The 25,846-nt window shown below is 31.8% G+C and overlaps 1 long non-coding RNA gene across 1 annotated transcript; it reads left to right on the top strand.

Annotated features, from left to right (window-relative positions):
• Positions 1-13,645: 13,645 nt before the first annotated feature.
• Positions 13,646-23,184, top strand: LOC127714752 (uncharacterized). The gene is made up of 4 exons (XR_007987920.1): positions 13,646-13,931; positions 18,706-19,031; positions 22,070-22,287; positions 23,023-23,184. It is a non-coding gene; the product is annotated as an uncharacterized LOC127714752 (long non-coding RNA).
• Positions 23,185-25,846: the final 2,662 nt, after the last annotated feature.

The following is a 25,846-nucleotide window of genomic DNA, read 5'->3' as shown; positions in this document are numbered from 1 at the left end:
GAGAAAATGCATTAACAAGGAAAAGTCAAACTTGAGAACTTGACCTTGACCTTTGACCTTGACATCATTTTCTAAGTTAAGACCTAGGGACCTCAAATAAAAAGATTCCAGGGTTATACGGTTAACGGTTTATGAGTTAAAAACATACCGACATTTGGTAAAGGTAGATAACTCTTTTAGAATTTCATCGAATCGCTTCAATCCAAATTAGCCAAAAATTCCTGAGAATGTAACGAAAAATTTAGAAAAAGAATTTTGTTAATATCTTTTTTGTTACGAAGGAGATGCACACACTTGATAAACAGTGAATAGGGAGATAACTCTTACAAAGAAAATTGTTCGGCCTAAGAATGGGTGAAAATAAAAAAATGTATGATACTATATAAGAAATATCTTAGCGACATATTGCGGAACAAAAAATTTACGCGATAACAAAATTTAGCGGAAGAAAAATAATGATAATCAGAACAAATACAATAGGTCTTTCCACAGAAAAGTGGAAAGACCTAATTATCTTGAATTGGTCGATTTGCCCTGATAATTTAAGCAAAATTGTACAACATATGACCAGATTACAAAATTATTATATAGTGCATTTCTTTATATCAATAAAAGGAAATAAAAGCTTTTACGTTTTGTCAATGTACAAACATGAAATGTTCTACTTTTGAAACAAATCATATCAAAATTACAGAAAAGGGTATTGGTCCTGACTCATTTTATGGTCAATTTTATGTTAAGGAGGTCTTAAATTCAATTAAGCATCTTCAGAAGAACTCCTTTTTGGTTTTTTTTTCTAACAAATGACGACTTTAACTACCCATGAGGGTCTTGCACGGTCGGTAACTAAATCAAAGAACTACTTTACTTTAAAATTCATGACCAAATTGATTTTAGCAGTGATAATTTTTCCTTCTACTTGCTATTGTTTTGCATAAATGTGGTATGAGTGCCAATGAGACAACTCTATATGTTTATCTGGAAAACTATTGCAGCTAGATAAACAATTTTAATTGCAAAATGAAATCAGCAAAATTTCAAATTTCAAAATAATCGATTACCCATCTTGAAGTTGTAGCCCTTGTAATTTCTGTCGTCGGCGTTAACTTTTTCACGAATCCAAAACCTATGACACTACTGAACAGATTTTAACCAAACATTTTGTGAATATTCTTGAGTGTTTCTAGTCGACAAAGTATATCCTCAGTTCTGATTTATAAAACAAAACATGACTGCTATTACCAAAAATTGAGCATATCGTCAAACTGTTGTTTTTGGTTTATATTAAAAAATTTTTAAAAAAATCTATGAAGGTTCAAAGTGATGAGCTTGTTATGATCTACAAAAGTCTCTATTGGGGTGGAAATAGTCATGTAACAATTAACTGAATAATTATTACAACTGAAATACATTTTTGGGGGATTTTCAATTTTGAGCGGCTGAAGAAAATGTTGATAGACCTTAATTTAATCAGTATATCACCTTCTCCAAAAGTTCCTAAATCCAAAATTATCTGACGGCTACCAGAATCATTAATGCCCCTGAAATGTTTTCATTATGTTACATCTTTTTCTTATATTTCAAAAACCTTATGAACTATCAGAAAAGGCTGAATTGCAAAAAAGATCAGTGCACCAACTTCTACTACTGTCTTAATTTGGCTGAAACTGTCCGATTACTTCTTAAAGAGTTATTGCTCTCAAAAGACCTCTTTCAACGATTTGAATTTAACAGATGAGGTAGGCTGAGAAAAGTGAAAGCTTCTGAAATTACCTTGTTTTTAAAGTTTCTGCTATGTTGCAAAGTGATCGATTATGACTCTTGTGAGCGTCTAGTTATTTTTTCAATATACAAAAAAAAAGAGAGCCCGTTATGATCCTCATTATCAATGAAAAGACAGACCTTTAAACTTTTTTTTATCAATTATTTGTTGATAAACTGTAGTCGGTTTTATCTCAAAAGAGTGCATTATAATCAATATGTTAAATGATTGGTATGATTTTTTCTTTATATTGTAAGAATATTAAGGTAATTTGTTCACATAAAAGAAAAAAATCAAATCCTGAGAAAGAAAATTCGTCTATGGAATACAGCGTTACATATTTGTTATCGAAGTGATTTAATATTGCAGATCTGTCAAAACCACAGGTACGATACAATTTTATAGTACTATTTTTCGTTAATAAGGAAACGTCAATTTTCATGAAACAGAACTTCTCAAACATTGAAGGAATTTGACAAAATTCATATCCACATTTAGTACCTCATTATCAAAAATGCCAAGCTAAGGCCTTGCATTGAATAGGAATATTAAATGCATTTGAAAAGACTATGATAATTAGATTGTACTCGTACAAGATTAAATCGTCCTTTGTTGATTCATATACACTATGTATGTGCAAATCAAATCGAGCAGAGTGAATAAAACACCAAGAATCGAAAAATTTATCACATAAAATGTATTGTTACGGCCAGAAATCACCTTTAAATTGTAGCCAACAAGAGACACAAATCAATAATAAAATTTAACAAGATTTATTATACACAAGTTTACAAGAAGTATTACACAAAAAAAAAAATGTCAACTCAACTGTCAAAATATATGTCCGATCTTTTGTCTTTTCTTTATTCGGAAATCTTCTCGGTAATCCAAACAGAATATTACGTCCAATAGGTCACAATCTAGTATGATGTTGTTCGTAAATAAAAGCGTTAATCCAATTAAGAGAACTTCTGAGAATATTAATGTCTATTGATGGCTATGTCTGAAAGTTTAACTTTATTGTATGTATATATATAGTTGTCACGGAAATCTCTAAAACACTTTAGAAAGGAAACTCCTAGAAAACTGTAGAACGGAAACTTCTAGAACAATATAAGAAGTTTAAATTACGCATCTTTTATTATGATCATTCTGGAATCATTATGTAAGTCAAATAGAAAGTTCTAATCATTCCATCAGTCTCTATGATTGTTCCAGTGATTTCTAAACTGCACAGTTACAACATCATTTTGTAAACAAGTACAAATATTATGTAAACATATTATAAGGCCACACAAAACAAATTAGGCCAACTAAATAAATATGGTATTTACAATATCATAACAGTATTCATTTGTATTCGTTCTTACGATCAGTTTGGACGATTTTTCTAATACTAGTCGACATCTTCAACAACTGTCCAGACTTACACCTACGACTGACAACGACACCGACAGGTAAAACATTATCTAAATACGATTTTACCTACAAGGGAGGGGTGTAGTTTAAATGAAAACTATTATGATTCCAAAATAAAGAAAAAAAAAACAAAACAAATAACCGTTTACAGCATTGGTCCCCAAAAATATGATGTTTTGTATAAGTAAAAAAATCAAGGTTTAGGTGTATTTTGCCTTCTATTGAATCCAAGTGTTGCTTAACAAAATCCTTAGCATAACAAGATATGCTTTAGATCAGGTTTCTAATCTGACTTGGTTTTATTTTGAATTTAAATATCGTTTTCTTTAATTCCATACTTGACCTTGCACTGATTAAATATTACACTCAACAATCAAAGCATGTACATAAAAGTTCAATCAATATCTGTCTACTGTCATTGCAGATACTTTTGTAAACTTTGTATGCTGACAAATATATATTCAATTGCGAATTCTTGGGGAGGAGTAGAGGACCTTTGATCAAAATTTTGTGCCGAATATTTAGTAGTGAACTTTGTGGAGGTCGGATTACTGCTAGTTAAGTTAAAAAAAAGTGGCAGCAAGTAGTCCACAGAGTCAGGTGGAAATCCAGTCAAGGCATTCCAAAACGAGATAATCGCTATTTGCAGGTGGTGTTGTCTTCATGAAAAAATCTCACAACTAAAGATTTGTTATCACATAATGGTAGAAAAAACCGGATGCAGGCAAATTCATTGCAGTTTTTGTCTCGCCTCCGACGAATTCGTCACAGAATGCGAGACACAGGGAATACAATCCGGCTGCGACTCGCGGCAGCGAAAACTATTTGTATAAAGCTTTATGTTTCAGAGGGTAGAAGACCTGGATACTTCCTACCTTGTATACAGATACCTTATGTTACAAAGTTTCCGTTTGTCTTATTTCCATTATATAGTCTAATATCGTTGATATAACAGTATTCGTGAATGATTTTGTCATCGGTAAATGATATGTATCATTAATCGGTGTCCCAAGTTATTGATAATGCCTACTATTTGTTAGTGATTGGGTGGTGTTCTATATGAAGATAATACTAAATAGAACGCCCACTAAAAGCACATGAGAACCATCTCATTTTTATTTATCGTACAAATCGTTCCTCGAACGTCGTGAAATCGATACGTTATTTTTTTAATTCCCTTCAACCAAATTAATAAAACTGTACTGTAACTTCAAGAAGATGTCAGAAATCGACGCGAATATCTAAGATGTTGTTAATACGTCAATGAATTAACAATCTACCGACATAAACAAAACCAGAACACCAAGTCATCTAGAGGTATACATAAGGTCTTAAAATGTATGTTTTTCTCATTCATATTCTGGATACGTTATCTTTCAAACATGAAGTTTTATGGCACTGTTGTTACTTTTGGTAACGTGTTCATTAAAACATCAAAATGCTGTTAGAACATCAAAATACACACATGCAATAAGGATAATGTGTAAAATATGCAACGACATAGTTTTGAAATGATGCAGAGGAATTTACCCTTCCAAATTTGATATTTAAAATGTTTCTTTTTCAATAGATGGAGAAAGACCAAGATAAATGGAAAAATACTTTTGATGAGGATGATAACAGCAAAGTTTATCCTATATATGACTATCAACAGAATGATCAAATGTATTCAGAGAAATTAAAACTTCTTTCTGAGTGCCATAGCCTTGTCGGAAATGATAGACAAGGAAGATTACCTATGAACATTGCTGTTATTGGGCAAACTGGTTGCGGGAAGTCGTCGTTTCTTAATACGGTTTTTGCCAGTTTTAATACAGATTGTTGGCGGGAAATAGCTCCATTTGGATTTTTTAAAATAGAAGGTTCTCAACTACATTACACAGAACGGTTTAGAAGGTCAGTGAAATTAAAAGATGTTTATGAAGAAACAATGGGCAATGCGCAGGCATTTTATTATTTATATATCGTGAAAATGACATTCAGTTTGCCTTCATTTAAGGAATAAACAATAACGTATTTAATATGAAAGTGCTATTAAAATGATGTCTGAATAACATGAACTCCATATACACTTCTTCACTTTACTTTCATATTATAATTCAATGTAAAAGGTAACTTGGAAAAGTTTCTTTTTTCCTCAAATATTCAGTATTACTTGATTGATACTGCTGATGGTGAACAACCGAACTTAGATAACTAGTCGTCAAATGACCAATACTTCTATTTTGGCAATATTTAAAAATGAAACATATTGATTGTAAGTTATTAGTTAGAATTTTTTAAACTTTGACACGACACGGTTTTTGTTTTCTGTTGGATCTTAATTAACTAGTCGTCAAATGACCAATACTTCTATTTTGGCAATATTTAAAAATGAAACATATTGATTGTAAGTTATTAGTTAGAATTTTTTAAACTTTGACACGACACGGTTTTTGTTTTCTGTTGGATCTTAGTTAACTAGTCGTCAAATGACCAATACTTCTATTTTGGCAATATTTAAAAATGAAACATATTGATTGTAAGTTATTAGTTAGAATTTGTTAAACTTTGACACGACACGGTTTTTGTTTTCTGTTGGATCTTAGTTAACTAGTCGTCAAATGACCAATACTTCTATTTTGGCAATATTTAAAAATGAAACATATTGATTGTAAGTTATTAGTTAGAATTGTTTAAACTTTGACACGACACGGTTTTTGTTTTCTGTTGGATCTTAGTTAACTAGTCGTCAAATGACCAATACTTCTATTTTGGCAATATTTAAAAATGAAACATATTGATTGTAAGTTATTAGTTAGAATTTTTTAAACTTTGACACGACACGGTTTTTGTTTTCTGTTGGATCTATATCATTTTATGCTACTTTCTGTTTTTTCTCCCAGCGTTTTTCCACGATAGTATCATAAGATAAAGGGAATACCAGTCCTTATGATAAGGGGTATAGGTTGTATGAAATTATTTTCAGGGATTTAAGATATTTGATTAAACAAAGGTTTCCTTTTATTTCAAACTCACTTTTTGAAATAGGAAATATATGTAAATTACTGTTAAACGTCAGTATCCGGAATGAGGGTTGCTCAAACAACCTGCATTTCTCAAATTCGAAAATGAGTTTGAACTACATGTAGCTTTCTATAAATAGAAATTGAAAAAAAAATAAAAATACTGAACTCCAAGGAAAATTCAAAACAGAAAGCCCTTTCCAAATGGCAAAATCAAAAGCTCAAACATAACAAACGAATGGAAAACAACTGTCATATTCCTGACTTGGTACAGACATTTTCTAATGCGAATACTCTTAGAACTGTATATTTTATGCTGATCTGTTAAACCACTATTCTGGATAAAGGGTGACTGCCCTTAAATTAGTCAGAGTGATTTGTTGCTGTCTGTCCTAAATGTTTTTGGTTTATTGGTTGTTAAATTTATCTTTTGACTTGATTTACATTTTCGCCACATTGGCGGTCTTTAATAGCTTACTACACGATATGAGTCATACCTATTGTTGACAAACGTATGGAAACATGTGTTACTCACATCTATGTCATTGGATATTTAATTCATAGTGGGCACTCCTACCATATTTTTATGACTTTATATTGGATTCCTGATCACCTATTTCCTGAAAATTCAAAAACTATGTATAACAGCAACAATTTCAAATTGATATAGTTTTTACATGGATGTCAAACAATTACTATTCAATTAAACACACTAATAACTTAAAGACTATCTATGTTAGAAATCAACGAATTTGCCGATTATTTAGTAAAATGAGCCGTTCAGACTAAAAGAAGAATAGGTAAGCTTCTGGGTATTCTTTATATGTCGCATTTAACCATATTCCAACACACATTTAGGTGTTATAGTGTTCCATAAAAGTAAACCGAGAAAAGCATTTCGAACTCATTAGATGTTATTTTCATTTAGATTGAACAGGTAGATTCATCTACTTATTTTTTAAGCATCATTTACTTCACATTTATGCCTTTTTGTCAACTTAAAAGTATTGTCTGGATGGTTTTCAATAGGAATTTACGACATTTCATATAAAAAAACCCAATAAAGTCTATTAAAATATTTCATGTAGGGGACAGATAAGAAATTTAGAGACGGTGAAGACTATAGATAATTACCCTACGAATGATTTCGAAAACAAAAAAAGCAGTTGATACGATATTCCAGGGCTTTTGTTTCCTATCATGATTTTCTTGGTGAATGATTGCTACTCAAAAGGAACCTATTTAACCGAGTGGTGAAATTGGAATCATCACTTTACGAGCTGGTTGACCGTTACGGAATATCTGTTTCACAGATGACGACGGATATGTTCAAATCGTCGTAACCACAATTCCGCTATCCCTTTCCCCGAATGTGACAAATCGAATTATACTTATCACCGGGTTTGTACTGACATAAGCAGCTAGACAGGTGACATATGTGGAGCAGGATCAGCTTATCCTTCCGGGGCAAATGAGATCAATCTTGTTTTTTAGTGGGATCCGTGATGCTCAGTCTTTATAAGTTTTCTATGTTCTGTTTTGTATTTTTTTTGTTTGCCTTTTTGGTCTTTTCTTATTTTGTCCTGGCTTTGTCAGTTAATTTTCGACTTCTAAGTTTGAATGTTCCTTTGGTATCTTTCGTCTCTCTTTTGCATGAATAATTGATAATATTAAGTTGTGATACTTGAAGTTAAACCTGAATATAAAAGACATTCAACATACACTCAATCATGATCAATAAAGAAGGTGTGATATGTAAGCGTGTACACTCTTATTCTGAACCGAAAGATGGTCTCCAATGCACTTCTTGTTTTTCCAATGATCAAGGTTTAAAAGGGGAAGATCAAGTGCTAAAAATAGTACAAAACAGTAAATCCAAGTTAAACATTATCTGCATATCCGAAGACCTTAAAAGTATTAGCTTTTTAGCCAAATCGTTTAAAGAACTTTGTGTTATTGGAATTCATTGGTAGTGTCTATTCCAGCCTTCTTCTGTAACATTTAAAAGTGTGATTTTTTGTTTTACGTTCAGTTGCAAACATTTTATGCATTTTTAGGACAGGGACAAATCAACAATAAACATGATTAACACAATACTACTTGGTAAGGGTGGACGTGAAATTAGTATTGCCGTTTAAAAATTGGGGTATTTTGGATAGGGACTGAAATTAGGCGAAGCACCATGCGCAAAACTTACCACTCAATGAGTTGTTGCAAGTGTTCCTTAAGCGGGCGTGTGTGGCTACGTATCTATACATCCTGCATAGCTAATCTAACGCACTTGATTACCAAAGGTTCTGCTAGAACGGGAGAAGTCCAGGGATGACCATATTTCTACACCCCAGTCAATCATTGGGGCATGTAATCCTTAAAATATAGAATATTTTCATTAGAAATTTTATTAAAATTACCAAAATTTACTCTTTTATGTAAAGAGTTTTTGTTTCCTCTTCAAACACACTGAGACACTAATAAGAGGAAAGAGAGCTGAGAGCTTGTAAAGTTTTGTCAAGGTTTAATTACTGATTACATTACGAACAAAATTATTCTGGAACGATGACATTAGATTTAGATATTACAGTACACTAACATCAAACGTTTAAGCTGCAACGAGAAAGAAGGAAAAAGAAATAAAATATTCCATTTCGTATTTTAACAGCTTTTCAAAGAAAGACTATTACCGAGTTACGAATGACGAAGGCGTTCTGATGCCGACGTTTTTGGACATGACTGGTTTTCCTGATGAAAAATCTAAAACTGTTTTGGATCTGTTGGAGATAGTATTTTCTGGTCGAATCAATGAAAATCAGAAACTGGCTGATATCGTTCAAGGAGTCAAGTGCATTTCCTCAGAAGCTGTGAACCATTATAATAAAGAGGTCAATCATTTACCGGTCGATCGAATCATTGTTATTTCTACACTAGATCCTGACTCGACACTCCCTAGATATCTTTTATCTGCCATTTCTGAAGCTGCAAAAAAAGACAGAGGTAAGTTTAGATAGTAAATAAAGGCAACAATAGTATATCACTGTTCAATAGTCATAATCCGATTAAGCAAAAACAAATCCGCGTAACAAACTAAAACAGAGGGAACCACATCAACTATAAGAGGAAAACAACGGAACAACAGAAACACTGAACTACAACAAAAGTAAACGCCAAACATACATAGAAACGGACTGTAGATAACAACTACCATATTCCTGACTTGCTACAGGACATTTTAAGAACTGCTTTATTTTTTATGACACTCATTGTCTTCACAAATAGGCAAAATGTCGTCTAAATTAAGAGTTTAATCTCCCCATATTACACACAGCTAGAACTGGTCTTAAATTAAACATACATAATTATGTCCTCTTTAATTCCACCCTGTCGTAAGATTTTGACAAAAAAAATCATTTTCTGAAAAGACTATTTTTGTAATTTTTTAAACCACCTATTTTAAAATTTTTATTGGAACTTATATGCTTACCTTTTCTTAAAAATGATTTTTTTTTGGAATAAACATCTTTATTTATTGTAAAATTATATTTTCTTTTGCATTTTATCTATAAATAGAATAAAATTGTTTAAATATATAGCCTTTTTTTCGTTAAAATATAGACGTAAACTTCGTTTGCTTGACAATAAAAGTACGCATTTTTAACGCATAGTGTAATAAAACTCTTAAACATCCTCAAAACTATTCCTGATAAAAATTTCTTAAAGCAGGTAAAGATAATTTTACAGTAATCGATGATCAAAATCTATATAAAACTGCAAGTTAACCTAATATGCCAAAAAAAAAACCAATATTTACGCAGTAAGTATTCCAAGTTTTCAAGGAATTGTTGTTTTTTTTACAAATAGGCTTCTTTTATCTGGTAACGTGAATAAGCAACCAGTCTTCTCAGATTATTAAGAGTTTTATCAAATATTACAACAGAAAAAAGTGCAGTATAAGATATTAAAGAACTTACTCTGAACGTACATTTAGGAAAGGAAAAAGGAAGCTATTAAACCAAGAGTTCCAAGTGGTGATGTTGAAATCATCCCTTCAAGAGTTTTACGGACGCCATTACGAGTTGGTTGACCGTTATGGAATATCTGCAGATGATAACGGATATGTTCCTATTGTTGTAATTACAATCCCGTCCCTTTTTTCCGAATGTGACCTACCAAATTAGACTTATTACCGGGTTTTTACTAACATGAGCAACACGACGGGTGTCACATGTGAATTAGGATCTGCGTATCCTTCCGGAGCACCTGAAATCACCCCAAGTTTTTGGTTGGGTTCGTGTTGCTCAGTCTTTAGTTTTCTATATTGTGTTTTGTGTACTATTGTTTGTCTGTTTGTCTTTTTCTTATTAAGCCATGGCGTTGTCAGTTTATTTTCGACTTGTGAGTTTGAATGTCCCTCTGGTATTTTTTGCCTCTCTTTTACCTATCTCAAAGTGTAAGCTTATTTATGCAAAGTGCCAATGTCTGCATCGGCAGTATCCATGAACGTACATCTGATCTGCACAAATTCATCTTTTTTACGGACTAAACTGGGGTAGAGTGGTCTCATTGGCTCTATAGCGCATCTCCTTATTTTCAAATTAAAATCTCTTGACACGGACTTTTGAATTCTATGTTTTTACATTTATATCTGAAAAAATGCAATTGATCTGTAGTTTTACACGTCAGGAAATGTTACCTGCACTAGGTACATAATTTAACATAAGCTATGTAATTATCACCCCTCATCAGTTAACACGTCTATGTGGATCCGTAGAACATGCAAATTGCATGATATGAGTCCTAATCGGAACTGTAACAGGACGGCTTTCAAAGTTCTTGCACAGATGTTTGATTGCGAATCTTTTTAATTTGCAAGAAATCTAGTCGCAATGTTGTTTGATCAAAAAAAAAAAATAAAAAATAAGCAGCGTATGCACTTGCCATAAGTATATTTGACTTAATTAACAAGATGGAAGTGTTTTTCTCTCTTTTTCATTAGTGTTAGTCTCCAATTAAAATTTGTGACAACCTTAGCTTGCTTTTTATAGTAATGCACAGGTTTTGAAAACACTAAATAAGACAATTGACCCTATGTTTATCTCTGTCGTTTAAACTTTTATTATTTTTCTGAGGAGCCGGGTGTTCGTAGTTAATGTTGTATCTTCTACTGTCAAATAGTATTGGTATTGAATATTATCGTTTAAAGCATTATTGTAATACTTAAAATAATTCGTTTGCTTTAATTTTCGTAGCAAAAATACCGAACTCCAAGGAAAATAAAAAAAACGGAAAGTCCTTTATCAAATGGTAAAATCAAAAGCTCAAACACATCTAACAGATGGAAAACAACTGTCATATTCCTGACTTTGTACAGGCATTTCCTCATGCAGAAAATTGTGGATGAAACCTGGTTTTATAGCTAGCTAAACCTCTCACTTGTATGACTGTCGCCTAGAATTCCAATATATTGACAAAAATGTCTGAGCAAAGCAAAGAGACCTTATACTAGTAGGTAAAATTGTCAGAAATGCGGGTACATCATTCACTGAGCTTTTGGTACACCGAAGTGAATTTAATTTGTTACATGACGTCATTAGAAAACAAATGTCAGAAAATACAAAATGTGATATCTTTTATTGATTTGCATTGATCTAAATTGTACAAATAACTTCCTGTGAATTTCTTTTGAATAGGAGTATTCTTGACCTACAATTATTATTAACAGATTAAAGTGTGATACAATAGTTACATTTTAGATCAAAACATCAAACAAAAAATCATGAATACCCTGACCTTAGACAGGCAATTAAAAATTTTAATTTTGATATGTAAACAGAGAATATTGATGGTTGTATTATTATGAGTTATCATTATCAACTGTGTTGACTTGAATGCTTTATTCTATGAAATTAAAGATATATTGTTTCAGGTTCTTACTCCATCGCGTGAAGACATTTTTAGGAAAACGGTAAGAAAAAGACCTGCGTACTGTCTAATAAATGATGCACTATTTATCTTGCAACATATTATGTAAATAAATTAATAATTTCAAGCTTTTGGTCACCTCAGAAAATGGTTTATATTTCTGGGATCTATCAACGTCCAACTGTCAAGTTCCATTTGTTATCGCAATAGTGTTCATTTAATGTCGATCGTGTTTTGGTCAGAGTCATTTAATCAAGTACCGATGTATGTCTTCTGTTCTTACAGTTAAATCTGGCGGTAATGTACTTTAGCACATGTTGGTTTCAACTTTTGATGTTAAAACTATAAATTGGCACAAACAATATTATAAAATACAACGCTTTTGATTACAAGTTTTCTAAATGTTTTTTTTAAGAATTCTACAGATTATTAACGGATGCAATATGTAACACTTACAAACAAATAAAACAGAGTCTGAAGATACCAATGAGTCAAAACAAACACATAAATCGATTAAAAGAAACAATACCATGACCTGAAGAAAAACGACGAAAAGACAAACAAGAGGTATTCTCACACACATTCTACATATCATGTTAAAAAAGTGTAGTTGAAAGAGGTCGTTCAACAACAATTAATTTGTAGATCTTAATGTTTGAATGAGTATAAACACATTTACGATCTTCAATCAATTTGTTGCCGTTGTGTTAAAACCGTTTTTGTTCCAAAATTTAAATTTTAAATTAACATATTCGACTTCACTTTTTTATTATGACCCGTAACCTTGTTGAAAACTTTTAGAAAGAGGACATTAACCATAACATGCATAATTATATATTTGATGCAGATAAAGTTTTGTTGATTCCAACACTGCATATATAGTTATGACATACTTATGTGAGAACAACATGTGAGTAAAATGAGATCGGAGTTTCTGTAATGTTTGTGGTTTTTTCACATTTCTTGATCGATGTGAGAAAAATATTTCTCCTCACTAGTGAAATATCTGTTCTCGACAAATTATAGGTCGAAATTTAATTATGACGTTAAATTTTCTTGGTTTCTTCTGAATTTCCTATTGTGACGTCATGAAAAAAGGCGACCATGTCTGATGACGTCACATATAAAGAACACAACGTTCTGCAAATCTTTGAAAAAGGAATGATAAAAATCATTAAAGAAACAGATTCCACCACTATAACTCGTGTATTACGATATTTCTCCACTCTCAACAGTTAAATTTTAATTATTTAAAAATATCGGCAAGCCTCGCGCTTTAAAAATTAAAATTTAACTGTCTCGAGTGGAGAAATATCGTAACACACTTGTTGCAGTGGTGAAATCTATATATCTCCTAACTTAACGCAAAGATAAAAACGCAATTCGAGTATACATGTATACTTATTATAAGTATATCGACATTGTGCATTGCTGGAGGCCATACGGTAATCATAGTTGCATATATCTATGTTATTTGGTTTCAGGTGGATGGTTGTCTCGTTGCAATCATACCACATCTTATTTTGTATACATAAGAATAAAATACTCAACATACCATGCGTTCTTCTCATATAACTTTTGTAGGTTAAAGATGAATCGAAACAAAAGGAACTAAGGGATAAGTTACTTGAAAAATGTAAGAAATTAGTCGATATAAGTGGCTTGATTAAAAAACCGTTAGCAATTGCGGTAATTGGAACGCCTGGAGGAGGGAAGTCGTCATTCCTTAATACTATTTTTGCCGATTTGAGCAATGAACGGTGGATAGAACGTGCAAAATGCGCAGACACTAGTAGAGCAGGCAGACAGATAACTCAACGACTAAAACGGTAAGAACAAGATAAATCACATTAACAACATTTGAATTATAAAACTGAATACTTTGTTGCATTACTGTTCTCAGCAATACAATTTGCAAACAAGTATTGCATTATAATTATCTGTTTAATGCAATATTAAGGTCTTCAAATGTATAATATTTTTTTTCAGGATTAAAACAGATGACAATAAGCCAAACAATCATACCGTATAGTAGGCTATAAAAGGCCCCGATATGATAAAATGTCAAATAATTTAGACGAGAAAAACCGAAGTCCTCATTTATACTAAATTTGTAAACGAAAAACAAATATGAAAGACAACGACAACTATTGTATTATAGGACCGCAACTAGGAATGTGCACTCAAACACAAACAACAACAGTTATGCGGTCAAGCATAACAAAAAGTAAACGCACTTTAACGCCACGTGCACAAATTTAATTTGGTAACTCTAATTTTCGCGTTTACCATACTTACGTTACAGCGGTCAAAATGAAAATTTCTGAAGTCAGCTCGATTTAAACCCGCGTTTACTCTGCGTCCGTTTAGTCAGTAATTAACGGTAGATAATAGGTTGCAAGTCTGTAAATATAGACAATGCAATTTCCCATAGGAACTTCTTTTACGGCTAAAACTATACCACAGTTACTTTGAAGTTTCGTAAAAAATTATATCCTTGAATGGAAAGTTCATATGCACTACTATTTTTTTCAAAGGTCAAAATATAGGGCTGTGCAGAATATTTTCAACATTAATATGCCCGAACTTCTAAGGGTTTAATTTTATACTAAACTACCCCTCTATTCACTTTTGGTCTACCACAGGTTTCAGTTTGTCCGCTATTCATATTTATCTATACTGGTAACATTCCAAAGTTACGTCTATACGAGATGAAACATCGAGATCATACCTGGGAACCAAAAGGTAAAGAAAAAAAATTATCTATGAATATCATATATCTCCCCAAACGAGGCGTGGATTGTGAATCAGCTGTATTAACAAAGTGCAACCTGCAACCTATACCAACATTTATTTAAATAGAAAAGTATTGAAAAACACTTTTTCTCATAACAATAGTTATTTATCAGAATCATAGCATAAAAGAAATCACTGAATATACTCTTAACTTTTCTTTTTCAGTATATTTTATACCCCCACCCCTGTTTTAATTTTTAAAGAATTAAAACAAGACTTTAATTAAGGTCAGCATGTTTTCTGACTTGGAATTCCTGGAACCTGTATGAAACTATTCTAATAACAAATTGATAATCATTACAACATTTAAGATTATATAAAGTATCCGATCCTGCCTCTGTCCCCAGTCCACATCCTACTGTATGCCTATTTATCTATAAAAGTTCACAGTTCCTGCCTCAAATGGTCAGTTTAGAAATCTTGTCACAATAATATTATCTATTACTATATACCTAGCATAAGTTGGCTAATATATGACTAGAAGTGTTTAAACAAAGCCATAGCTGCAAAAAATGTATGTTTGAAACTATGAATAAACCAGTCTGATACATGAATTCACTAAAAGTTTTATAGAACTAATGATGGAATCTGTTTTTTGCATAAATTCAAAGCACATTTTTTGTTTCTATACAAAAGACCTTAATAATAATAAAATCATAACCTTTGCAGGCTAATATATCTGTTTTATGACCCAGAGGCAAGGAATTGTTCACTGTATTTTGCCCCTGGGGCCTTAAACTTGCAAAATAATTCTGCGGTTTTTGTGAATATGGAATATTAAGTACATATTTAGGATAGAACACACTATTTTTAGTTTTATTGAGGTATTTTTGTATCTCTAGCTTGCATTTTTTTATGTCGCAGTTACAAGAAAGCACATTCAGGTGTTACAGCAACTCTGTAAATAAAGACAATGCAATTTCCCATAGGAACTCCTTTTACGGCTTAAACTGTAACACTTTTACTATCCTAGAATGGAAATCTCATATACACTTCTATTTTTTTCAAAGGTTAAAATATATGTGTGGCATATTTTCAACATTTATATGCCTCGAACTTCTAAGAGTTTAAACTTATACTAAAATTCTGTACTACCCCTCCATTTACTTTGGTCATCCACAAATTTCAATTTGGCCGCTATTCATGTTTATACTGGTAACATTCCGTAGTTATGTCTCTAACTAGAGATGAAAAATAGAGATCATATCTGGGAATCCGTTGTTTAACAAAACAAATGATCTATGAGAATTATATATCTCCCCAAAAGAAGCGTGGTTTGTGAAACAGCTGTATTTACAAAGTGCAGCTTTTTCATATTTAGATGTATGTGCGTTTACTCCTTCTGTTAATTCTTTGTTAAAATTATACCTAAACTATATTTTTTTGTTATAATGATTTTTAATGTTTAAGTCATATGAAACTTCAAATTTAAAAAAAAATGTTTTAAAACATTTTAAAAATGGAAACACATTTTAAAAATGGAAAAACATTTGCCAGACAAAAATCTTGTTTGGAACCTTTCTGGGAGGTTATATGGTTTGAGCTGGCTAAGTGGATAATACTCTATGTAGTTTTACAGCAAAGATAAACAGTGTTAAGTCCTTGCTAAATATTTAAGCTTACAGAGAACTAACACATATTGGAAGGGTTGCAGTTATTAAAATTTTCGCACTTCCAATATTGGTTCAAGTTCTGACTGTCCTTCCTGACTCCCCAGGAGGGGTTCTGAAGGAGATTCAGAACATATTTTTCATTTTTTTATGGAGTATTTATAAAGTAATGAAATGAGTGATAATGTGCGAACACTGTGATGGCGGTCTTAAGATGCCTAAAATTTACTGTTTTTGCTTTAGTGTAAAAATGTTTTGGCTGAATAAATCATTAGATCCACAAAATTGCTCACCTTTGAAAGTTCTGTTGCTAAGTTATTTACTAAAAAAAATGGGGGAGACAAAATTTTACACTTAAGTCAAGATTGATTACTTTATTTATGCCCTTTTGACATGATATCCTGGTAAATTTTCCCAGTTGCAAAACAACATTGATATTCTGGCCCAGTCCATATGGCTGAACCCAAACATCAAAATAGATGGCAAGATAATTTTGAAGTTTAGATATATTTAAAATGATGTATTCTTTCTTAATGATCTGGTGTCAGATAATAACACATTATTCTCATATGGAAAAAAAAAAAAAAGTATAATATCAATACTAATTTTGGAGAGTTTTATGGCATCTTAAGTGCAATTCCAATTGTATGGAAAATTTGATAGAAGTTAGTTCTAAATTGGACAAAATTGAAAATAAATTGGTAAATAAAGTTAAAGAGAAAACAATATCCTGTATTTTTTCTATAGATTATTTTTAAAAGATAATAAAGTATCAGCTTAATCTTCCCCGTAATAAATGGGAAATAAATTTAGATATGCAGATAGATGATAAGAATACTATTTAGGATTTTGTCAACAGTAAAACAGTAAATAATATTTTGTTGTTATCTAAATACTATATATACAAATGTAAATGTAACAATATTGCCCACATAATTTGGTGGGATAGAATATTTAAAATATTGGATTTATATAGAAAAATACTCTGTATGAATCTTAACCCCAGCACATAAAAGTAAAATTGATCAGAAGTGGCAATTGTTAGAAACAGCTTTTTATTTAACAAAATCAATTGTAATCTATATATCTTATTATATCATTATGACTTGATCGATCTTACAAGTGTTACATAATTTTAAAATTTTTTGTCTTATACTGTAGTATGTAATTTCACATGTTTCATCATAAAAAAAAAATAATTACGAAATAAAAAAAAAAAAAAAAAAAAAAAAAATTAATGATGAATTTACTATTTTCTCCAAGACTAAAATACCAAACAGTACATATCCAACGGATTAAGTGTAAAGGCATTATGAGCAGTCTGAGAAATGCATGACCTCGTTCAATACCAAATATAATTATCTGATGTAGAACCATACGACTTTATAACTGTACAGCAATAACTATTTAGTTATGTTTATTTCAACAAAATCAATTTTAGTACCGATAAAGACAATATTCAAATATCTTGCTATTGAACTGAAAAATACAGAGGAGATCAAAATTATGAAAACTAGATAGCCAAACTGACCAGCGAGCATCATAGTAATTAATAAGATTACGAAATTTCGTTATTTCTTTTTTTCTCGAATTTTAGAATTTAACATCTACGGTAAATTATGAAAATGAACAGTGCTGAATTATGAGCAGTAAAGTTGCATGTCAACTGCCTGTTAAAATTATCAGAGGGGCAAACTTTACCCTACTTAAGTGGGAAAAGAAGTATTTGTTTCAAAATACGAATTACACTGTCACACCCCAAGTTTTTGGTGGGGTTCGTGTTGCTTAGTCTTTGGTTTTCTATGTTGTGTCATCTGTACTATTATTTGTCTGTTTGTCTTTTTATTTTTGGCCATGGCGTTGTCAGTTTGTTTTCGATCTATGAGTTTGACTGCCCCTCTGGTATCTTTCGTCCCTCTTTTAAATCATCATCCGTCGTTGGATACGGCTACTTTTTTAGCTTGAAGGATTCAAGTAATGGGCTTTTTGATGTTGTTAGACTTTTCAAACTTGCCTGAATGGAAAGGATTTATTTTTTATAAATTGTTTACACCGTATGTTCATTTCTACATGACTTTTATGGCTTTTGTGTTGTATGGTTGGCAGATTGTTAACGTAAATCTCATTCACATTGAAGTTTAAGTCTAATTTTTATTTTCAGTATACAGTACAGTACAAACTAAAAATTTGCTTACAGTTTTTTGAAAGAACACTACTACAATACACAAGATGATTATATAATGCCAACATTTCTGGACATGACTGGTTTTGAAAATGATGACTCACTCTTGACAAAAGAAATGCTTAACATAGTTTTTAGTGGCAAAATGGAAGACGGGGAGAAACTTTCAGACATGGTTTTATTTGGTGGAGAAAAGGGCATTAATGCTTTAAAAGAAAAATATTTAAAAAAAAAGTCTGAGAATGTAAATAGACTTATAGTTGTTTGTTCGGCAAATCCTGATTTGGCTTTACCAGAGGCTTTGTTCGAAAATATAATTGATGTCACGAGCAGAGATCGAGGTTAGTTTCAATATTTTTTGCTGCACCTTTTGGTAGACAAATAAATAATTAAACAAAAGGGGAGAAGAGAGCAAGGTACAATAAAATCTATTAACCAAAATCAAACGAAGATAAATAAAGTAATAATTTTTTTAAGGTCAAATGTGATATGGCACTAACTGTACCAATGTTATTTCACCTGATTATCATTCAAAAATCGATGCATCTGTAGTGATTAACGAGGCCAAATCATCATTTCAAAGAGCATTGCCTAATACAAAAAAATACAAACACTGACGAACTGATATAACAAAAAAATCACTTAAGTAAAGCGTAACTAAATATATAAACGTGGAACAGCTGATAAAACCAAAGAGGCTCAAGAGCAAAGCGTAACCCGGACAAGATACCAGACCTCTTCATGAGCGAGATTCAATTAATTAAAAAAGATTCTAAAAATGCTGTAACTACAAATTTCAATAAAACAATGTTAAACAGATTCAATTCTCTATTCGGTTAGTATATTGTAACAATGACCCATTCGGATTACGCGACCGACACAAGTTCTGGACATGTTCTCTCTAATGTTCGGATTATCATAATCATGCTTGAAATTATGATTTTTTTCCCATTGTTCTAACTTGTTAGTCATATTTATGTTTATGTATGCAAGTAGTTGATACGAATCATTCTTATAAAATAATGCTTAAAAGTTCGGAATTGAAAGCACATAGAACACCCAAAGGTTTTGCGAGGGTAAATAAAATATGACACCTTGCCCTCCCCAGCTGACAATCACATTTTTACTGCAGCGGGTTTCATTTGTCTCGGAGAAATGTATAAATATTCAGCCGTAATAAGTTAGTTGTTACACCCTTCTCCGCAAGTAGCATTCAGCGGTGCCATATCAAAGAAATTTGCTCCACGAATAGCATTAAAATAAGTAGATTTAGCATCATTACACAAGAGACAGCTATCCTACAAAGGCTTCTTAAAGGATACCTATTATAACTGAAACAAATTGATATGATTAAGACATGCACATTACCATTATTAAAAAAAAAGGTAAGTAATATAAGATTCTATTCAGGATATCAAATTAGTTACATATTTGGTAATGTAAGAGTTTTATACAGGAATAACAGGGACTTTTACTTTATCATTTACTAATAAAATGCTCCTGCAAAAAAAAAAAATTAGAAGAGAAGAACAACAAACAACACATGGTACAGATTGTTTGACTTGGTAATGGCAAAAATGTGGTAGGGTTCAATCATTCACTCTGTACATAAGCCAGATCCTGTCCTTGTCAATCTTAATCAAATGTCATAAAAAACCCTTGACAGCCCACCTATTGGCACCTGGAATTTTTAACTTTTTTTATTCGAGCGTCACTGATGAGTTTTATGTAGACAAAACGCACTCGGATTTGGTTTCATTCAGTCTTCTTATATATTTAAGTGAAATCGTCATTATTTTTGAGTGACAAGTTAATATTTAGAATGGTCAACCCGGCGGACAAAAGAACCCTTTTGACAGAATTAGCAAGTATCTTATGCCTTTAACCCTTGTTAATTATGGACGAAGGAATAATCTCTTGTTTAAATATACGCTTTGACTGCTCTAGTTATTCATGGTAATACAAGAGAAGGAAAATATCGTCGGATATGATCTTTTAATGAGAAAACTAAAATTGACAAACTTAATACAGATAATGACTAAATAATGATTTTTTTTTCAAAGTATTAAAAGTCTGTTGCATTACGTAACATTTGAGTTTTAGCAATTTTACGTCCATTAAAGTCAGCAACATGAGAAAATATTGCAGCAGACCCTTCAAGTTGTAAAATATAAGTGCCATAGGATTCAGACGAAAATTGCAACTAAGAAATAACAAGAAATTTTGTGAAAAGGCAAAGTTGAAATTATCTCTTTTGTCCCATATTTCAGTTGCCGTTTTGTCATCTTGTACATAAAACAGCCAAAAAATAAACAAAAGTGGTCGTAATTATCAGATATGTCTACCTGAAGTTCTTTGGGATAAATGTTTTTAGCTTTTTAATAGATCCACCTCGGTGTTGTATGGGTATTGTACTCGTCTGGAATACGGGAGGCCGTGGGTTCTATCCACCTCCGGGTCAAACAGAAAAAAAATTAAAATTGCTATTTGCTGCTTCTTTGCTAGGCACGGGGAAGTAAGGACTAAGATCAAAATATGACAGGTCAGGTGTCGATATAATGTGTCAGGATAGGGTGTCAAGACTTCTGGCAGATTGTTAACTGGTGAACTAGCACGTTTTCTTCCAGAAATGCATTTAATTTGCCACTGGGCATTAGTTTGCCGAGTTTATCTTTCATCATTTTATGTGGAACAGAAGGGTATAAGTTAGAGAAACTACACAGCTAACAACTTATGATTAATATAATTGTGGTTCTTTTATAAGACTTCTGGTTAAATTCGGAGTATTTTCAAACGGGTGTCGTACATGTATGTGGAGCATGATCTGCTTACACATCCGGATCACCTAAGATCCCTACGGTTTTTAGTGGGGTTCGTGTTGCTCAGTCTTTAGTTTTCTAGTTTGTGTTTTTTATTTTTTGTTGCCTTTTGGTCGTTTTTCGTTTTTTTGCCATGACGTTGTCAGAGTTTTTGACTTATAAGTTTGAATGTCCATTTGGTATATTTTAGCCTCTCTTTTACATCAACAACTTTACATGTTTGCTACCTTATCGACTGGTACGAAGGACTTTTCAATTTCTTATTTAATTCTTTTATTTTGAATGTGATTCAAGATTCAGAAAGGTTTTGAATTTAGGGAGTTTGTAAAGTTATTATTGTGAGATATCTCTAGTACATCACAACATTCATTTAAATGTGTCTAATTCCTTGTATTGAGGTGTAAAAATCTATCTTTTAATAACCATGTTATAATTAAAGCGAGATTATAACAAATTGCGTATTAACAAAGACGTCGGTCACAGATTTGATTCTTAAAATGTATATTTGTATTCAAAGCCTATAGACTCAAACGAAAAATACAGACTTTCTAATTTTACAGATATTACCGTTTATGGAGTCTTTACTCAAACAGATACATACAGTTCCTATGATCCAAAAGTTGTCGAAAAAGAAAGACGATTCTTGACAAAGTTAGGAATTTCAGAAACACGATTTGCTAGGATAAAGAATTATTGTCCGGATGTTGTCCCGTCCTTGAAGTACAGGGACACGACAGTTCCATCTTTGGATATTCCTGTTTTGCGATTTTTAGAAGTGGTCAGATTTTTATTTTGAGCATAGTAAAACCTTGCATATTTAATTCATTTGATACAATAATATCAGGAAGGATGAATACCTAGCACTAGTTAGACAGATTATAGTGCATAACTTGTAGACAATTAGTCACAATTCATTAAAAAATATTGTGATTTAATATTTACCTGAATAAAAAGAAGAAAAAAAGGGCTGGATTAAAAACAAATATTCCAAATTAATGAATTATTAAACTGTAATGGATTTTAGAGATTGAAATTTTCTATGTTGACATTTTCTCCGAGCTTTAATAGCCCTCATTTGAAAAACGAGACATAGATGGTGACAATGCGAATAACCAATGTCCTGTCTTATGCCAAACGGCAAAAATAACAGATTTACCTATCAGATATGAGGTTCTTATAATATTTTGTAGTATCGTATGATACCTAGAAAAAATTCTCAAAATCTACGAACAAAAAGCTTGAAACTGTATTATTTATACATGTAATAACTTGTTTAAGATTTTTGTTGTGTATTTCTATAAACTTATTCAAATCCGATTGGTATCATCAACTTTACGATTTTTGAATAAAACAATAAATAATTCGCCTTACTTTTTTGTCAATATAAACTGAGGTACTATTTGTAAAACACTCAATCACACACTTGATGTCATTAAATTTAAGTTAAGCTGTATTTATCATGGTTATTTGATGCTTTTAAGTTATCCCAGAATACATTGATTACATATTTCAGGTGCTGACACCAGAGCCCACCGACTATGTCAAAAACAACTCTTCTGAACCTCAACCTCTTTTAAAGCCATACAAAGTTGTTGCATTAATTGTTTTGTTTGTTGCTATTGTCGTTGCATTGATTGTGATGTGTATTTAAATCTTAATATAGTCATATATCTAGTTTTGGCTTAGGAAATAATAGTAAACGTAGCACCAAAAATTAATCATAGTAACCTAGCATCCAAAGGTATCATGATAAAAGAGAGGCAAACGATACTAAAGGGACATTCAAACTCATTAGTTGAAAATTAATTGACAATGTCATAGGAAAAAAATAAAAAAACGAACAAAAGACAAAAAACAGTACACAAAACACAACATAGAAAAGTAAGGACTGCGCAACACGAACATAAACAAAAACTGTGAGGGATCTCAGGTGCACCGGAATGGTAAGCAGATCCTGCTCCACATGTCACAACCATCGTGTTACTCATATATGTTTACACCAGGTGACAAGTCTAATTAGGTAAATCACAGCCGAGGAAGGGAGGACGGGTCTGAAAATAATCATATGGGATTTTATAATCATCTGTGGTACATTGAAAAAAAGGGGTTCATTTTTCACTTAATTGTTTGTCTTTCATTACTGACAACATCCATCATTTTTTCAATCAAGTGATTCCGTTCAGAAATAAGCTGATTCATCTTTACTGAATAATTGTTTCGATTGAAAAAAATTACAAAGTAACCTTTGCAATTGTTGCATACGTGTTATCAGAAGTGATGACCTTATATTGATTTGGCTTTTATTTTAAATTTTTTTTTTGTCATATAGCTCATCAACTGTTTCGGCTCTTATACATTCTCGGCTTTCAAATATTCGGCTTTGAGCGTTCCTGATAAAGGTAAATCCAGAAAGGCGCTTCGGCCGCATGTAATTATTTAACGTGTTGTTTTCATTGATTTTGATTTTTGGTGTTTTAACGCCACTTTTAAGCACCGCTTTTGGGCTATTTCGTGGCGCCCAGTTTTTATTGGTGTAGGAAGCCGGAGTACCCGGAGAAAACCACCGACCTTCGATAGGAAAACTGACAATCCTAGTCAATTACGATTGGAGTCGAGTGCACCCACACTGTTGTTTTAATTTTTTATAAACAGAAATCAAACTCTCAAATGATTAACGATCATCAAAGGTGTTTAATGATTCACAAACATGTCACTTAATGAAAACGGTTCCATAACAAATGCTACAAATGTAATTTGAATTGTTATTTTTCGTTGGGCACTTAAATTCCTGGATAAAGCCATCCACGAAAACCACGAAATATGATACCCCACGAATAAAAGTACCTTCACGGTACAGACCTGTCATAGATCATCAAAACAGAGAGAGAAACAAGAAGATTTTACCTTTGAATTTCAAAAGATATGGATAAAAAGAGAAATGAAATATACGTCAATGAGATAGCAACCCAACAACTGGAAAAATCAAAAGACAGCTATAGGTCAACTATGCGGTTTTCGAAGTATCTTAACGATTTGAAAAGCTAAACATTGCATCAGAGTCAACAAGTTACGAATACAAACAGAGAATATCTATTTTTTAAAGGACCACAAAAGTATGTATGCAATGTTTTTGCCACCCATCATATATTTTGGTTATCAGAGTAAACAGTATGTTAGAGCTCTTATTAATTAATCTGACTGACAGGGAAAATTCATCTAACTGCCCCTGCACTAAATGACGAGCAAAGAACTGTCCTAATTTACATACATGTGAACTGTTCTACCCTAGAACAAATTCTGAAAGCTTTAACATAGAACAGATTTGTATAGATTTACTTATTTTCCACTGCATTTCCTAACTGATTATATGTGACTGATAATACATGTAATATCCAAGTTGGTACTTTATCCAATGCATGCCATTCCTCCTCTTGACAATTGAAAGTTGAGCACATTAACAAAATTTTGATACTAAATCAAATATAACGAAAACAATATATCCACTTTAAAAAAATGTTTAGAAATGGAACCGTTAAGGATACAACATGTAACAAAATTTCGACTGTTGTATATAAAAGATGGTTCGTTTTTTAATGATCGATCTATATAGATTATTATGATAATTATGTTATGACTGCTCAAATAAGTTTAAATATGACAGATAAAGTGCATATTTTATAAACATTATATGTTGGAAAAAACGCAGATAAAAAAACACTCTTATTCATTAAGCAGCAAAGCGATTTCCCAGTAATCTTGAAATGATAGAATTCCTTCTTTATTATTGTCTTATCATTTCTTTTTTTTTTCTCATTACAATGTAACGTTTACTCAATTTTCTGGTTTTCACTTTTTTATATGTTTTGTTAATTGCTCAATAATTTCTTTGATTATGCATGCTGACTACAAACTGTATATTACAATGTATATCCTACCTCTTTAAGATTTCAAAGAATTAAAATGGTTGTCTGATCGATGTCACGTACATACGTGTATATATTAAAGGCACTATATGAACAAAAGATATTGTTATTGACATTGCCTGATTTTAGACGGCATCTTTAAAATATTAAAAGTTAGTAACAGATACTCAGTGACCTGATATGGCATATACAAGGTCAGTAAAAGCTGTATAGAGATTCAGACTACGCTCTCACCACATATATATGTTAAATTTCCTGACCATGTATTTACCACATAAAGTCACTGGTGAACTGTGTAATATATAGTATTCATGGTTTTTAGAGGACATAGATAGGTTCAATGATCCAATTTGTTAACGTTCACACTGAGCATTCTATTTTATGACATATGGGTTTGTTGTTAAACGTTTCTTT

This window comes from Mytilus californianus, unplaced genomic scaffold (assembly GCF_021869535.1).
Source record: "Mytilus californianus isolate M0D057914Y unplaced genomic scaffold, xbMytCali1.0.p SCAF_9, whole genome shotgun sequence".
Lineage (NCBI taxonomy): Eukaryota > Metazoa > Mollusca > Bivalvia > Mytilida > Mytilidae > Mytilus > Mytilus californianus.
The sequence above is the reverse complement of the archived record's forward strand: the minus strand, read 5'-3'. Positions and strand labels throughout refer to the sequence as shown.